This window comes from Zingiber officinale, chromosome 5B, assembly GCF_018446385.1.
Source record: "Zingiber officinale cultivar Zhangliang chromosome 5B, Zo_v1.1, whole genome shotgun sequence".
NCBI lineage: Eukaryota > Viridiplantae > Streptophyta > Magnoliopsida > Zingiberales > Zingiberaceae > Zingiber > Zingiber officinale.
In genome coordinates this window covers 44,147,873-44,162,729 of record NC_055995.1, presented here as the reverse complement: position 1 = coordinate 44,162,729, position 14,857 = coordinate 44,147,873, and positions in this window count along the sequence as shown.

Genomic DNA, 14,857 nt, shown 5'->3' with positions numbered 1-14,857 from the left:
TATTTCTTTGTAAGAATTCCAAACACAAGAGGCAATTAGATCTAGTTTTTCGAATTTATTTTTCGAGTTTGTGTTTTCTTTATTTTTGAATTTGTGATTCGATTGTTCTTTTTGGTTAACCTAGAGTTATTTAAGGAAATTAAATATTAGCTTTCCTTAAAAGGCTTTGTCTAGGCGGTGGTGGTTGCTCCCATATCCAAGAAGGCCATGTACCTCGCCATACAGTCCTAGAAGCTAATTTTAGAAATTAATATTTAATGGAATTAATAACATAGGTGGATTTGAATCAATAGTGTTAATTTCCGCTTGCGATTCAAATATAAACCATTAAGAACAGATAAGTTAAATTTAGAATCAATGATGTTAAGTTCCGTCTGCGATTCCTAATTTAACTTCTAAAGAACACAATAGGTTATTTAAGGAAAGGTTCGACACTTGTATAAAATTTTTGTACAGTGAAACTGGTACGTTTTCCTAGAACTAACCAACAATTGATATCAGAGCTAGGGTTTGCCTCTGTGTGTTTAGAATTCAAATAGGTTATGCACATATCATACATATTTTAGGCAGGATAATAGTAGGATGTGCTAACTTTTTGATTGCAGGCTCCAACTATTATGGCTTATAGATGTTGTGTGTGATTGGACCCTTGGACATGTCAAGGGCATTATTGTGCGTGTGCATGATTGTATGTAGCTAATACAGCAGGAGCTGTATTAGTCCTAGGATTTTAGAATTTTATTTTCGATCTAGATTTCATGTACATTCCCTCGTGGAATATAGGATCGACACATGTAAAATTCTATTTTTGTCGCGGATCGGATGCTTGCGAGGCGTGATACTTTTGAAGCACTAGAGGCACAGCGGAATAAGAAGCAAGATGGATGCGACATCTCGACCTGATGGTGGTGGCTAAAGATGACAGCAGCTAGGGTTAGAGCATACTGAAGATAGTGATGGAAAAGGTCATAATAATTGAAAAATTAATTTCCAAATTTATTGCTTTTATTTACTGTGATGTTTATGTGATGTATGCTAGCATAGGTTAAAATCCTCTTTTTAAATAACTAAGTGGGAGGGGGATTTTAATAAATTCCACGATCTCCATTACTGGTTTGTAAGTGATGCAACAAGCTTGCGTGTTGGCTCTGAGTGCCTCCCTTTACAACGGATGAGTTTGTTGCGGATCACTAGATCAAACTTCCTTTATGGATGGTTATAGGAAATTATTTAGGAGCGTGTGATCTTCTCCAACTGAAGGGGCATAATCCTATTTAATGGACTAAGTATCATGTAATGGTATACACTTAGACACATTCAATAGTATCCTCCCCAACGGAGTCACTGCTATTGTTTTGCGGGACCAAAGCAATACCAACTATTAATTTGTCATAAAGTTAGGTAAAACCCTCCTCTTATAAATGTTTAAATTTGTATACATCCACACTAACGTGGCATACAAAATTCACAGTGTTTGAGGAAATTTTATTTGTGATAAAGTTAGGTTGACAATATAAAAAGGGTAATACCTCGTCTTACAAACAATTGAATTTGTATATTTCCACACTAACGTGGCATACAAAATTCATAGTGTTTGAGGAAATTCAAGGTTGACAAGATAATTAATAGGTAAGACCCTCCTCTTACGAATGTTGAATTTGTATACATCCACACTAACGTGGCATGCATAATTCTCGGTGTTTGAGGTGTTGATAAATTTAAATAATATTGTTTAAGGAATCAATGTTATTTTAAATTTAAAGTTTTGACCAAATATTTGATCAAAGACAGACCAACTATTAATTTTATTCGTCATAAAGTAAGGTTGACGAGATAATAAAATTAATGTATAAAATCTCCTCTTTAATTTTGTATACGTCCACACTATCATGGCATACAAAATTCACGGGGATTTTTAAGGAGTTGGTCTTGACCAAATATTTTTGTGATTCTTAGGTTTTCATTGATGGATCGAAAGCGCTAGAGGGGGGGGGGTGAATAGCGCTCGTGGCTATTTTATCGATTTACGGAAATCGTTCGAGTAACTACAGTAACGCAGTAGAAATGAAACATAAAGTAAATACAAGGACACAATTGATTTACTTCGTTCGGAGCCTATTTCGACTCCTACTCGAAGGCCCGCGGTCCTTGACCGCTTTCGGTGGGTAACAACTATATATCCGGAATTATTACAAACTAAAAGTAATTACAGTTAAGTGCAAATAAGAAAGTTTTACCAACGAACAAGAAAGTAGTAGAGCTTTGGCGTTTCAGTTCGTTGTAGCAACAGAGCGTAGTTAAAGCGTACGGAGCATACAAGAGCGCAGAACTTCTGTTCGGAATTCGATGATCTGAGCTGCACCTCGAGACCTCCTTTTATAGCTCTGTGAAGTCTGATCCGGATCCCCAAGTCTCGGGATCAGATTTGACCCGAAGCGGATCGGTCGACCGATCCCCATGTTCGGTCGACCGATCAGATGACCTCCACCGCATCTGATCCGTCCATCCGTCGCTCTGCTTCGATCTGGTCAAACTTTATCCCTGTGTTCGGTCGACTGATCCCAAGGTTCGGTCGACCGATCAGTCTCCTCTGACTCGCACACCTCGGGTTGATCCAATCGATACCTATCCCAGGTTCGGTCGACCGATCCCGAGGTCCGGTCGACCGATCCCTAGTCGAACCCGGCCCATCTTCTGGAGATCTGATCTGGTAGCTTGAAGGTTCGGTCGACCGATCCTGGTCAGTTCTAACCCTGCATAAAACTGTTAGTTACCTTCAAAACAGAGTTAGAACACAAAAAGATAACACGATAAATATAATTGTCAGTCATCGAACTGACCGGGTCTGACTTCAAGTTTCCGACCAGAAACCCTAGGTCGACCCGACGCCTACTGTTCCCTCTATGGGGAACGCGTCCTCACCTACTCCGCTTAGGAGATTTACCTGATGTCAGTCCGGTCCTCCTGGCCGACTGGACTTTCCGCCTAGGGTTACCACCCCCTAGGACCTAGGGTTACCGCCCCCTAGGGTTTTCCTCCACCTAGGGTTACCACCCCTAGGACCTAAGGTTACCGCCTCTTAGGGTTTTCCTCCACCTAGGGTTACCACCCCCTAGGACCTAAGGTTACCGCCCCTTAGGATTTTCCACCTGCCTAACCGCAGTTAGGACTTTTCTGCACACTTGTTTAAGCTCATTAGATAACAAAACAACTTAACTTGAACCCTTTGACATAATCAAAACATTGGTTCAATCGTCGGATGCTTCCTGCACCAACAATCTCCCCTTTTTGATTATGGCAACACAGTTCAAAGTTAAGTAAAAGTATGACAAAATTAAAATATGAAATTATTAAGAAATTTGAAATTTAAACATGAATGTATAAAAATTTGTAAAACTTATGCTCCTCTTTATGTTTAAATTCTTAATTGTTAATTTCTTTAACTATTCTTTAACTTTGACTTTTCTCTCCCCCTTTGACATGAATCAAAAAGAATATCAGGAAGAGAAAAGAATAATTAGTTTAAGCTCCTCCTGAAGAGTAGCCATTTATTTAATGTCTTAGTGTTTCGAAAAGAATTATTTTACTTAAGTTAGGAAATGCCTTGGAAACTACTTAGTGTTTTCAACAAAAATGCTAACTTAGCAAAATTTAGCATTTTGAAAATCATTACTTTGAAAAACACTTAGCTCAATTTGAAATTGTTTTGAAAATACATAATTCATTTAAAAAAAAACTAATTGTTATTTGAAAAAAAAAATTTGACAAACACTTAAAGGTAAAAACTTTGCTTGAGTTTTTAACTTTAAAAGGATTTTTATAAAAGCTTAACTTAAGTACTTAGCTTTGAGAAACTGTTTCTTGAAAAAAAACTTAGTAAAGGATTTGGATAATTTTAGTGCTTAGTTTTGAAATTTGATTATCTAAAAATCCAAACCTTTAAAAATACTGTTAATTCTATTTTAAAGCTGAGTCAAACATAATTTTTTATAGCAAGTCAAAAATAATTCTTAAAACCAAGTCAAAGATAATTTTTATTTTAAAGGAAAACTAGCTTGAAAAGAAAAATTCACTCCCCCTTGATTAATATCTTAATAAATTCTTAGGGTCTTATAGTCCAAGCATGAGTCACGTTAAATTGTTGTTAAATTATTTAAATTGTTTTGGTCAGGTATCAGAGCCCTAAAGTGTAAGCAAGCTTAAGCTTAACATTTCCTTCACCAACTGTCTAACCGTTAGCTACTTGTTGATTGCCTAGAGGGCAACAACTTTCACTTGGTTAGTCAAGTAAAGTCATTTAGTCCAGTTAGATTTGACTAAGGCTGGAAGACTTGACTTAATTACTGTGAATAAAGTATTTAACGCCCAGACTCATATTGATGCGCAGTAATAAGCATTATTGAGTCCAGGCTGTACCCTATGCATCTCACACCATTCTATGTTTTACAAACACAAGTAAGGTATACCTAGGTGTTTGTGAGATGCTCTGGCTTAAATCTAGGGGAACAAGATTTCTAGGGTAGATCCTAGGCTAAGTCATATTTTTGAAAATTCTAAGAAAATGGGATTTTAAAGTCATTATTTTTCCTAGATTTTGAAAAGAATAAAAGAACGAGTTTTGAAGTAAGACAGTGAGTTTTGAAAAATTAATATCTATTCTACCCAGCACATTCCTATTTGCCTTCTAAGTGAGCTGAACTCAAGTTCAGGTAAGGGCTTTGTGAAGATATCAGCTAGGTTTGATTTTGACTCAACATAGTTGAGTTCAATATCACCCTTAGCTACGTGATCCCTTACAAAGTGGTGTTTCACTTCTATATGTTTAGTCCTTGAGTGATGAATTGAGTTTTTTGTTAGATTTATTGAGCTTATATTATCAATTGAGATTTTAATTTTATGATACTCCAGTTGATAGTCTTTAAGGGTATGCATCATCCACAGTAACTGAGATGTGCATTCACCTAAGGCTATATATTCAGCTTCAGTGGTAGACAAAGCAACACAGTGTTGCTTTCTACTTGACCAACTTACTAGGCATTGTCCTAGAAATTGACAGCTACCACTTGTGCTTTTTCTATCTAGTTTGCATCCGCATAGTCTGAGTCAGAGTAGCCGTTTAGGTCAAGGGTGCCAGATCTAGGGTACCATAGTCCTACATTTAGGGTTCCCTTAACATACCTAAGAATTCTTTTAACAAGGGTTAAGTGAGATTCTTTTGCACAAGATTGGTATCGTGCACACATACCTACTGCAAAAATAATGTCTGGTCGACTTGCAGTTAGGTACAGTAGACTTCCTATCGCACTCCGATAGTATTTCAAGTCTACTGATTTACCTTCTAAGTCTGAGTCAATTTTAGCATTTGTAGCCATTGGTGTATTGATTATTTTTGAGTTTTCCATGCCAAATTTTCTAATTAATTCCTTAGCATATTTAGTTTGATAAATGTAAATTCCATCTTTAGTTTGCTTAATCTGTAAACCTAAGAAGAAATTAAGTTCTCCTACCAGACTCATTTCGAATTCATTTTCCATAAGTTTGGTGAATTCTTTTAGAAATCTAGAGTTTGTGGAACCGAAAATAATATCGTCAACGTAAATTTGGGCTATAAAAATGTCATTTTCTAAGGTTTTTACAAAAAGGGTTGGGTCTATTTGACCTTGTTTAAATCATTTTGATATTAAGTAATTGGACAGACGTTCATACCAAGCCCTAGGTGCTTGTTTTAGTCCACATAGGGCCTTTTTTAATTTAAAGACATAATTTGGTTGTTCTAAATCTTCAAATCCTAGGGGTTGCCCTACATACACTTCTTCTTTAATAAATCCGTTTAAAAATGCGGATTTTACGTCCATTTGAAATAGCTTGAATCCTTTGTGTGCTGCATAGGCTAGCAACATCCTAATGGATTCAAGTCTTGCTACTGGAGCATAGGTCTCGTCATAATCTAACCCTTCTACTTGACTGAATCCTTTAGCTACTAACCTAGCTTTGTTTCTAACTATTTCTCCTTGATCATTTAATTTGTTTCTAAAAACCCATTTAGTGTCAATTATGGATTTGTTAACGGGTTTCGACACTAATTCCCAGACCTGATTTCTTTCAAATTGGGCCAATTCTTCTTGCATTGCTAGAGTCCAATTTGGGTCTGGTAGGGCTTCTTCTATGGTTTTGGGTTCGATTTTTGAAATCAAGGCTATTTGGCTCTGGTTTCTATAAGATGATCTAGTTCTGACTCCTACAGTTGGGTCACCCAAAATTTGGTCAGATGGGTGATTTGTGCTTGTTCTAGTTGGTCGCATATCATTTGAGTTAGTGATTTGTTCTTCAGATTCACTAAGTTCAGGTTGAATTTCGTCATCTTCTCTATTTATTGGGTTAATATTTTCTGTATTTTCAGTTTCATTTATTGTGTTGGGTAACTTATTTTCTTCATCAAATATTATATTTATTGTTTCTTCTACCTTTAGGGTATTTTTGTTATACACTCTATATGCTCTACTAGTTGTTGAATATCCTAAAAATATTCCCGGGGTTGTTTTTGATGTAAATTTCCCTAAGTAGTCTTTAGTGTTCAAAATGAAGACTTTACACTCAAATACTTTTAAATAGTTTAAGTTGGGAATTTTATTATAATAAATTTCATAGGATGTTTTATTTTGTAATTTGTTAATTAAAATCCTATTTTGAATGTAACATGCTATACTAACTGCTTCAGCCCAGAATTGATTAGATAGTTTATATTCGTTTAACATGGTTCTAGCAGCTTCTTGTAGGGTTCTGTTTTTACGTTCTACTAAACCATTTTGTTGAGGGGTCCTAGGGCAGGAGTATTCATATTTGTATCCATTTATTTCACAAAATTCAATGAGGTTGTGATTCTCAAATTCTCCTCCATGGTCACTCCTTATTCTTTTAATTTTAGTATCTTTTTCATTTTCTGTTAATTTGCAAAAATTATTAAATATTTCAAAGGTTTCATCTTTTGTTTTTAGAAATTTTACCCAGGTGAACCTGGAGAAATCATCTATTATAACTAAGCAATACTGGTTCTTGCTTAGTGACTTGGCTCCGTGTGAATCAAATAGGTCTAGGTGAAGGAGCTCAAGTAAACAAGTAGTTCTACCTAGATTGGTTGACTTGTGGGTTGACTTGGTTTGTTTTCCTTGTTGACACGCATTACATATTGAATTTTCAATAACTTTTAATTTGGGCAATCCTCTAACTAGTCCATTTTGACTCATTTTTGAAATGAGTCTTGTGTGAGTGTGACCCAATCTCTTGTGCCACAACTCAGTTTCCTCTTGTTGTGTTAGAAAACACTTTATTGAGGGTGTTGGTAGATAAATGGTGTAGACATTATCTTTTCTAGTGCCCTTAAGTATGATTTTTGGATTGTCAATATGTTTGACTATACATTCGGACTTGGTAAAATTAACTGAATAACCAGTATCGCATAATTGGCTTATACTTAATAAATTAAAATTAAAATTTTCAACTAATAATACTTTTCGAATAATAAAGTCGGAATTAAGTTCAATATTACCTTTTCCGATTACTTTCAGTTTTCCATCGTTGCCGAATGCAACTGACCCTAGATTCTTTAGTTTTATATTAGTGAACTTCAACCTATCTCCAGTCATATGTCTGGAGCATCCACTGTCCAACATCCATTGATCCAATTCCTACACATAAAGTAGTTGATGGATCAAAAGACAGTTTGATTGAAGTATTTTTAAAAAATGTTAAGTTTGGAGAATATTTTAAGTTAATTTTTTTTTGAAAAATATTTAAGTTAACTTTTTTGAAAAATATTTAAGTTAATTTTTTAAAAATATTTAAGTTAATTTTTGAAAAATATTTAAGTTAATTTTTTGAAAAAATATTTAAGATAATTTTTTGAAAAATATTTAAGTTAATTTTTTGAAAAATATTTAAGTTAATTTTTTTGAAAAATATTTAAGTTAATTTTTTGAAAAAATATTTAAGATAATTTTTTGAAAAATATTTAAGTTAATTTTTTGAAAAATATTTAAGTTAATTTTTTTTTAATTTAATTAATTTAATTTTGAATTAATGAATTTAGTTTTGAATTAATGAATTTAATTTTGAATTAATGAATTTAGTTTTGAATTAATGAATTCCTTAGTCATCTCACCCAATCTAAATTTTCAATCAGGGACTCCTATAATTTTTGTGAGATGAATTGAGGTTCAATTTTAGAATTATGTTTAACTTTGTGTTAGATTCAGTTTTAGCTTTGGGTTCAACAAGTAAGCATTCTTTGGATAAACTTCTAGGTTATGGTGAGTCACAAGGAACTCATTAAAGTAATCATGCCTTCGAGGTTTTCCAAATAGTCCTACCCATTGAACTTAATACTAAACCTTGGTCTAACTAGTTAGGATCCATTTAAGGGTAGCTTCGGTCAGTTCCACTTGGCCAAATGCACCCGGTCGAAGCCATATCTTCCTAGACATGCGATGCCCAAGCTTCCCTAACGTACTATCATCCAAAAAATTCACCAGTACCTTGGCTCAAGTTAAACCTAGTCCATTTTATCTAACCTTAATTACCCTGCCGGGTAGACTATTCTTGTTTACCCATTTCGGGTAGATTAAGTTTGGTTACCCAGTCGGGTAGTTTAGATGCGGGTGCCAGTTATTCTGGATCCTCCTTCTATTTTCAATTAAATTTAGAATGTTTAGCTTAATTTTTAATTTAGAATTTTTAATTGAATTTTTAATTTTAATTAATTTAATTTTTCATTTTTTAATTAATTTTAATTTTGAATCTTTGATTTTAATTTTTAATTTTGAATTTTGAATTTGGAATTTTGAATTGAATTTTTTAATTTTAATTTCGAATTTTAATCGTTTTAGCTCCCCCTGGATCATAGCCTCGATATGGTCTATCGAGGTAATGTATTTGATCCTTGGGAACCCAATATTGTCCGGGTCCAACTTGATTGATCAGGTTGGACTTGGCAACCCATGCTTGGATCATTTTTCTATTTGTTCTTTGTATGAGAGATAAATATGGCCTGTATTTCTTTTTAGATTTGTATCTAGTCCAGTTCTATTGTAGATTGCCCTTTGTGTTCCAAGAATCAAGTCAAGATTCTTGGATCCTAGGGAAAATCGTTCTAGGGTTGTCTTCAAATCCTTGACTTGATTTTTCAGGTTGGAATTCTCTTCCTCAAGTCTTTGAACTTGAGTTGAGGTTCCAGTCTGAGCTGGATCAGTCAAGGATTCGTTATTAATCGTTTCTTTAAGGAGTGTTACCTCCTTTAGAAGCGACTTGATTCGAATTTTTGACTTAGCTACTTTATGCATTAAATAATTAATTAAGCTATATAAACGGGTTGTACTTACAGAGGGGTTTGGCCCTTTGGAAATGGATGCGGATCTGTGGCTTCTTTCGGACTCGTCTTCCGATTCGTCCTCGCTTCCGGATTCGTTGGTGTAGTCCCGGGCTGTCAGTGCGAGAAAATTCGTCTGCTCGAGTTCTTCGTCGTCGGATTCCTCGGAGGAAGACTCGTCCCACGTTGCTTTCAAGGCCTTCTTCCTCCTTGGTTTCTTTGGATCTTTTTGGTTCGGGCAGTTTGCCTTGATGTGCCCCTTCTGATTGCACTCGTAGCAGGTCACTTCGAATTTGGCCTTCGAGCTTGATTGGGCTTCTTTGGACTGGATGGCCTTTCTCACATCCTTTTCGTTGAAGCCCTTCTTTTTGTAGAGTTTCTTTACCAGGTTGACTATTTTGGTTGTAAGCTCGTCATCGTCTTCCGAATCTGGTTCTTCTTCTTCTGACTCAGGTTCGGTTCTGCGCTTTATCTTTGATTCGCGTACTCTTCCTGTTCCTGCAACCAAAGCCAACCCTTTATCGGTCGGGCGTGCATTAGTCTGTTCATGTAATTCTAATTCCGAAAAGAGTTCATCTAACTTAATAGTAGATAAGTCCTTAGAAACCTTGTAGGCATCTACCATGGATGCCCACAAGGTGTTCCTTGGAAAGGCGTTTAAAGAATACCTTATGATGTCCCGGTTGTCTACCTTCTGTCCAATTGCATGAAGACCGTTGAGCAGATCTTGAATCCGGGCATGGAGTTGGGCAGCTGTCTCACCTTCCTGCAGTTTGATATTAAATAATTTATTGAAAATTAAGTCTCTTTTACTTACTTTGGTGTCGGACGTCCCTTCGTAAAGTTCAATGAGCTTCTCCCTCAGCTCCTTGGCATTGCTGAAGGGGCCAACGCGGTTGAGTTCTTCTTTTGATAGACCACACTAGAGGGTGCAAGTCGTCTTGGCATTAGCTTCCACCTTCTTAATCAGAGATGCGTCCCAGTCCTCGTAGGGTAGTGGTTTGTCGGCGCTATCAGTTGGTAGTTGGAGGCCGGTTTTGACAATCATCTAGACTTCAAAATGAGTCTGGAGATATGCCTCCATCCAACCCTTCCAGTACCCGAAGTCATCTCCAGTGAATAGCGGGGGCCGGGCTGTACTGTGGCCTTCTTGAAGGGCCATTTAGATCAACTATATAAAACAAATAAACAACAAGAAAATCCCAGGACTTGGTCCTGGATTAGTAGTGCGGTATGAAAAAATAGATCACGAACTCGGGTAGTGTTGCACCAACCTCGAGCAGAAAACTGATTCGAGAAAAAGAATTAGAATATGGCTATAAAGCCAAATTCTAATCGACTCCGAAAAATCTAAAAATATCATGAAAAAATTATCTTGAATGGTAGTTGCACCGATTCAAAATGACCCCGCTCTGATACCAATTGATGGATCGAAAGCGCTAGAGGGGGGTGAATAGCGCTCATGGCTATTTTATCGATTTACGGAAATCGTTCGAGTAACTACAGTAACGCAGTAGAAATGAAACATAAAGTAAATACAAGGACACAATTGATTTACTTCGTTCGGAGCCTATTTCGACTCCTACTCGAAGGCCCGCGGTCCTTGACTGCTTTCGGTGGGCAACAACTATATATCCGGAATTATTACAAACTAAAAGCAATTATAATTAAGTGTAAATAAGAAAGTTTTACCAACGAACAAGAAAGTAGTAGAGCTTTGGCATTTCAGTTCGTTGTAGCAACAGAGCGTAGTTGAAGCGTACGGAGCATACAAGAGCGCAGAACTTCTGTTCGAAATTCGATGATTTGAGCTGCACCTCGAGACCTCCTTTTATAGCTCTGTGAAGTCTGATCCGGATCCCCAAGTCTCGGGATCAGATTTGACCCGAAGCGGATCGGTCGACCGATCCCCACGTTCGATCGACCGATTAGATGACCTCCACCGCATCTGATCCGTCCATCCGTCGCTCCGCTTCGATCTGGTCAAACTTTATCCCTGCGTTCGGTCGACCAATCCCAAGGTTCGGTCGACCGATCAGTCTCCTTTGACCCGCACACCTCGGGTTGATCCAGTCGATACCTATCCCAGGTTCGATCGACCGATCCCGAGGTCCGGTCGACCGATCCCTGGTCGAACCCGGCCCATCTTCTAGAGATCTGATCTGGTAGCTTGAAGGTTCGGTCGACCGATCCCAAGGTTCGGTCGACCGATCCTGGTCAGTTCTAACCCTGCATAAAACTGTTAGTTACCTTCAAAACAGAGTTAGAACACAAAAAGATAACACGATAAATATAATTGTCAGTCATCGAACTGACCGGGTCTGACTTCAAGTTTCCGACCAGAAACCCTAGGTCGACCCGACGCCTACTGTTCCCTCTACGGCGAATGCGTCCTCACCTACTCCACTCAGGAGATTTACCTGATGTCAGTCCGGTCCTCCAGACCGACTGGACTTTCCGCCTAGGGTTACCACCCCCTAGGACCTAGGGTTACCGCCCCCTAGGGTTTTCCTCCACCTAGGGTTACCACCCCCTAGGACCTAAGGTTACCGCCCCTTAGGGTTTTCCTCCACCTAGGGTTACCACCCCCAAGGACCTAAGGTTACCACCCCTTAGGGTTTTCCTCCACCTTGGGTTACCACCCCCTAGGACCTAAGGTTACTGCCCCTTAGGATTTTCCACCTGCCTAACCGCAGTTAGGACTTTTCTGCACACTTGTTTAAGCTCATTAGATAACAAAACAACTTAACTTGAACCCTTTGACATAATTAAAACATTGGTTCGATCGTCGGATGCTTCCTGCACCAACATTCATATGTTAGTTAATCCCCTAGTTGTGATACTATAGAAAAGACTTAGTAGTCCCAATTATAATGATTGGAAATAGGACTTGGACATTAAGGTAGACTGTCTTCTTAGAACTAAGAACAATATAGGTGTATTTAATTCATTAGTTGAAATATGTTTAGTGGTGTTATCTACCAGAACCTGGAGTATAGATACAGATGCCATTAATCATGTCTGCAATTCATTGCAGGGTTCCAGGAAACCTGACAACTATATGAAAAGAAAAACACTGTCTACATGGGCACTACTGCAAAAGTAGCAACTGTTGTAGTGGGAGATGTTTATCCTCTGATAGAAATATAATATGGATTTTTAGAAATTGTCTTTACGTACTAAGTTTAGAATGAACCTGATTATGGTTTCTAAACTATTAAAGAATAGATATTCTGTCTATTTTGATAACAAACTTGTTATCAAGAAAAATAGGGAAGTTATCTGTTCTGGTACGTTGGTTGACAATTTATAATCCAATAACACCCACGATACAATAAATGGAAATTAATAACACATTTTCTAAATAAGAGAAAGTAACCTTCGGAGATGGACCAATCATATTTTGGCATCTAAGGCCAGCTTATATTAACTTGAGTAGGATTCAAAGGATAATAGCCAATGAACTCTTGGGTTTATTGGTAGTGAAAATCTTTCCAACCTGCGAGTCTTACTTGGAAGGAAAAATAACCAAGAAGCTTTTAAGTCTAAGGGGTAAAAATATGATGGAATTGGTTCATTCTGATTTGTGTAGACCTTTGACTATCTAGGCAAGAGGTTGTTTCGAATATTTCATCTCTTTTATAGAAATTTATTCAAGATAAGGATACATTTACTTGACGCACCACAAGTCTAAGTGCTTTGATTAGTTCAGAGAGTACTAGGCTAATGTGGAGTAACGTCAAAATAAAAGTATCAAGACACTACGGTAAAATCGTAGTAACAAATACCTCTTAGAAGAGTTTAGGAGTCACTTATCAGAAGTCGGGATTCAATCCCAACTAACTGCACCTGGTACACCCCAACATAATGGTGTAGTAGAAAGAAGGTATAAGGCTCTTATGGAATAATTAGATCGATAATGAGTTATTCTGAAAATTACCAAATTCATTTTAAGGATATACACTGGAAATGAAAGTGAACATTGTACCTTCTAAGTCAGAACTCTCTACTCCCATAGAATTACAGAATGGGCGTAAGCCTAGTCTGAAGCATATTTGGATTTGGGTGGTCTTGCACGTGAGAGACACTGATAAGTTGGACACGAGTTCACTTGTTTGTGAGTTATCCTAGAAAAATGAAAAAAGGTTTATAGTCCTTAAAATCGGAAGGTCATTGTTGGCACCAATGCCCGATTTTAGAAAAGGACTATACTATAAACCACAAGCCCATGAGTAAAAATTGTTCTTAAGGAAATTAAAGGACACGTCTAACCTAGTACCAACTGTACAAGATGAAATATCACAAGAAACTGCAACCCGTATCACAAATGATACATAATTGCAGAAAGTGCCTCGTCGTAGTGGGAGGGTTGTTAGGCAACCTAAAAGATTCATATTTTGGGAGAGTCTTTGGACTTGATCCCTGGTGGACATGAACCTGATCTCCGGACATATGACAAAGCACTCCAAGATAAAGATGCAACATCTTTGAAAAAAATACAGAATTAGAATATATGTATTCTAATAGAGTCTGGGATCCTATAAAATCACCAAATGGTGTAAAAGCCATTGGGTGAAAATAAGTCTACAATAGGAAAAGAGGGATAGACAGGAAGGTAGAAACTTTCAAAGCAAGGCTTGTTGAAAAAGGAAACTTTTTTACCGGTAGTCATGCTTAAGTCTATCCGGATTCTTTTATCTATGAGATTTAGCAAGTGGATGTCAAGACAGCTTTTCTTAATGGAAATCTTGAAGAAAACATCCATATAAAGCAACCAGAAGGGTTCATTGCAAAGAGCAAAGAGCATCTTGTGTGTAAGCTCAATCAGTCTATGGACTGAAGTAAAGCTTCAAGGTCTTGGTACATCTGGTTTAATAAAGTAATCCAAACCTATGGATTTATTTTATAACCGAATGAGTTTTGTATATACAAGAATAGTAATGGAAACGTGGTGGTATTTCTTGTACTATACGTAGATAACATTTTTGGTAGTTGGAAACAATATCAAAGTGTTGTCAGAAGTAAGGGTATGGTTGTCCAAACAATTCGATATGAAGGACTTGGGAGAATGCATAAATTCTTGGGATCAAAGGGATCGCAAGAAAAGAATATATTTTACTTATCCTAAGCTTCATATATCGAAACAATCCTTGCTCATTTTAAGCATGCAAAACTCCAAGAAAGGTTTCTTACCTTTTCAGCATGGAGTAACTTTATCTAAAAGAGATGTCACCGAAGACATCAAAGTAGATAAAGGACATGAAAGCAAGTTCCTTATGCTTCGGTTGTTGTAAGGAAAGGTTTGACACTTGTATAAAATTTTTGTACAATGGAACCGGTACATTTTCCTAGGACTAACCAACACTAACATGTCTTGCAGGTACAAAAGGAACAAGCTAAGCCTCGGATGAATAGTGTCCGAGGCGCCTCCATGGAGCTTGGAGGTGCCTCGAGTGCAAAATAGAAGTTGGCTGCGAAGAGGAGCTGGAGGCGCCT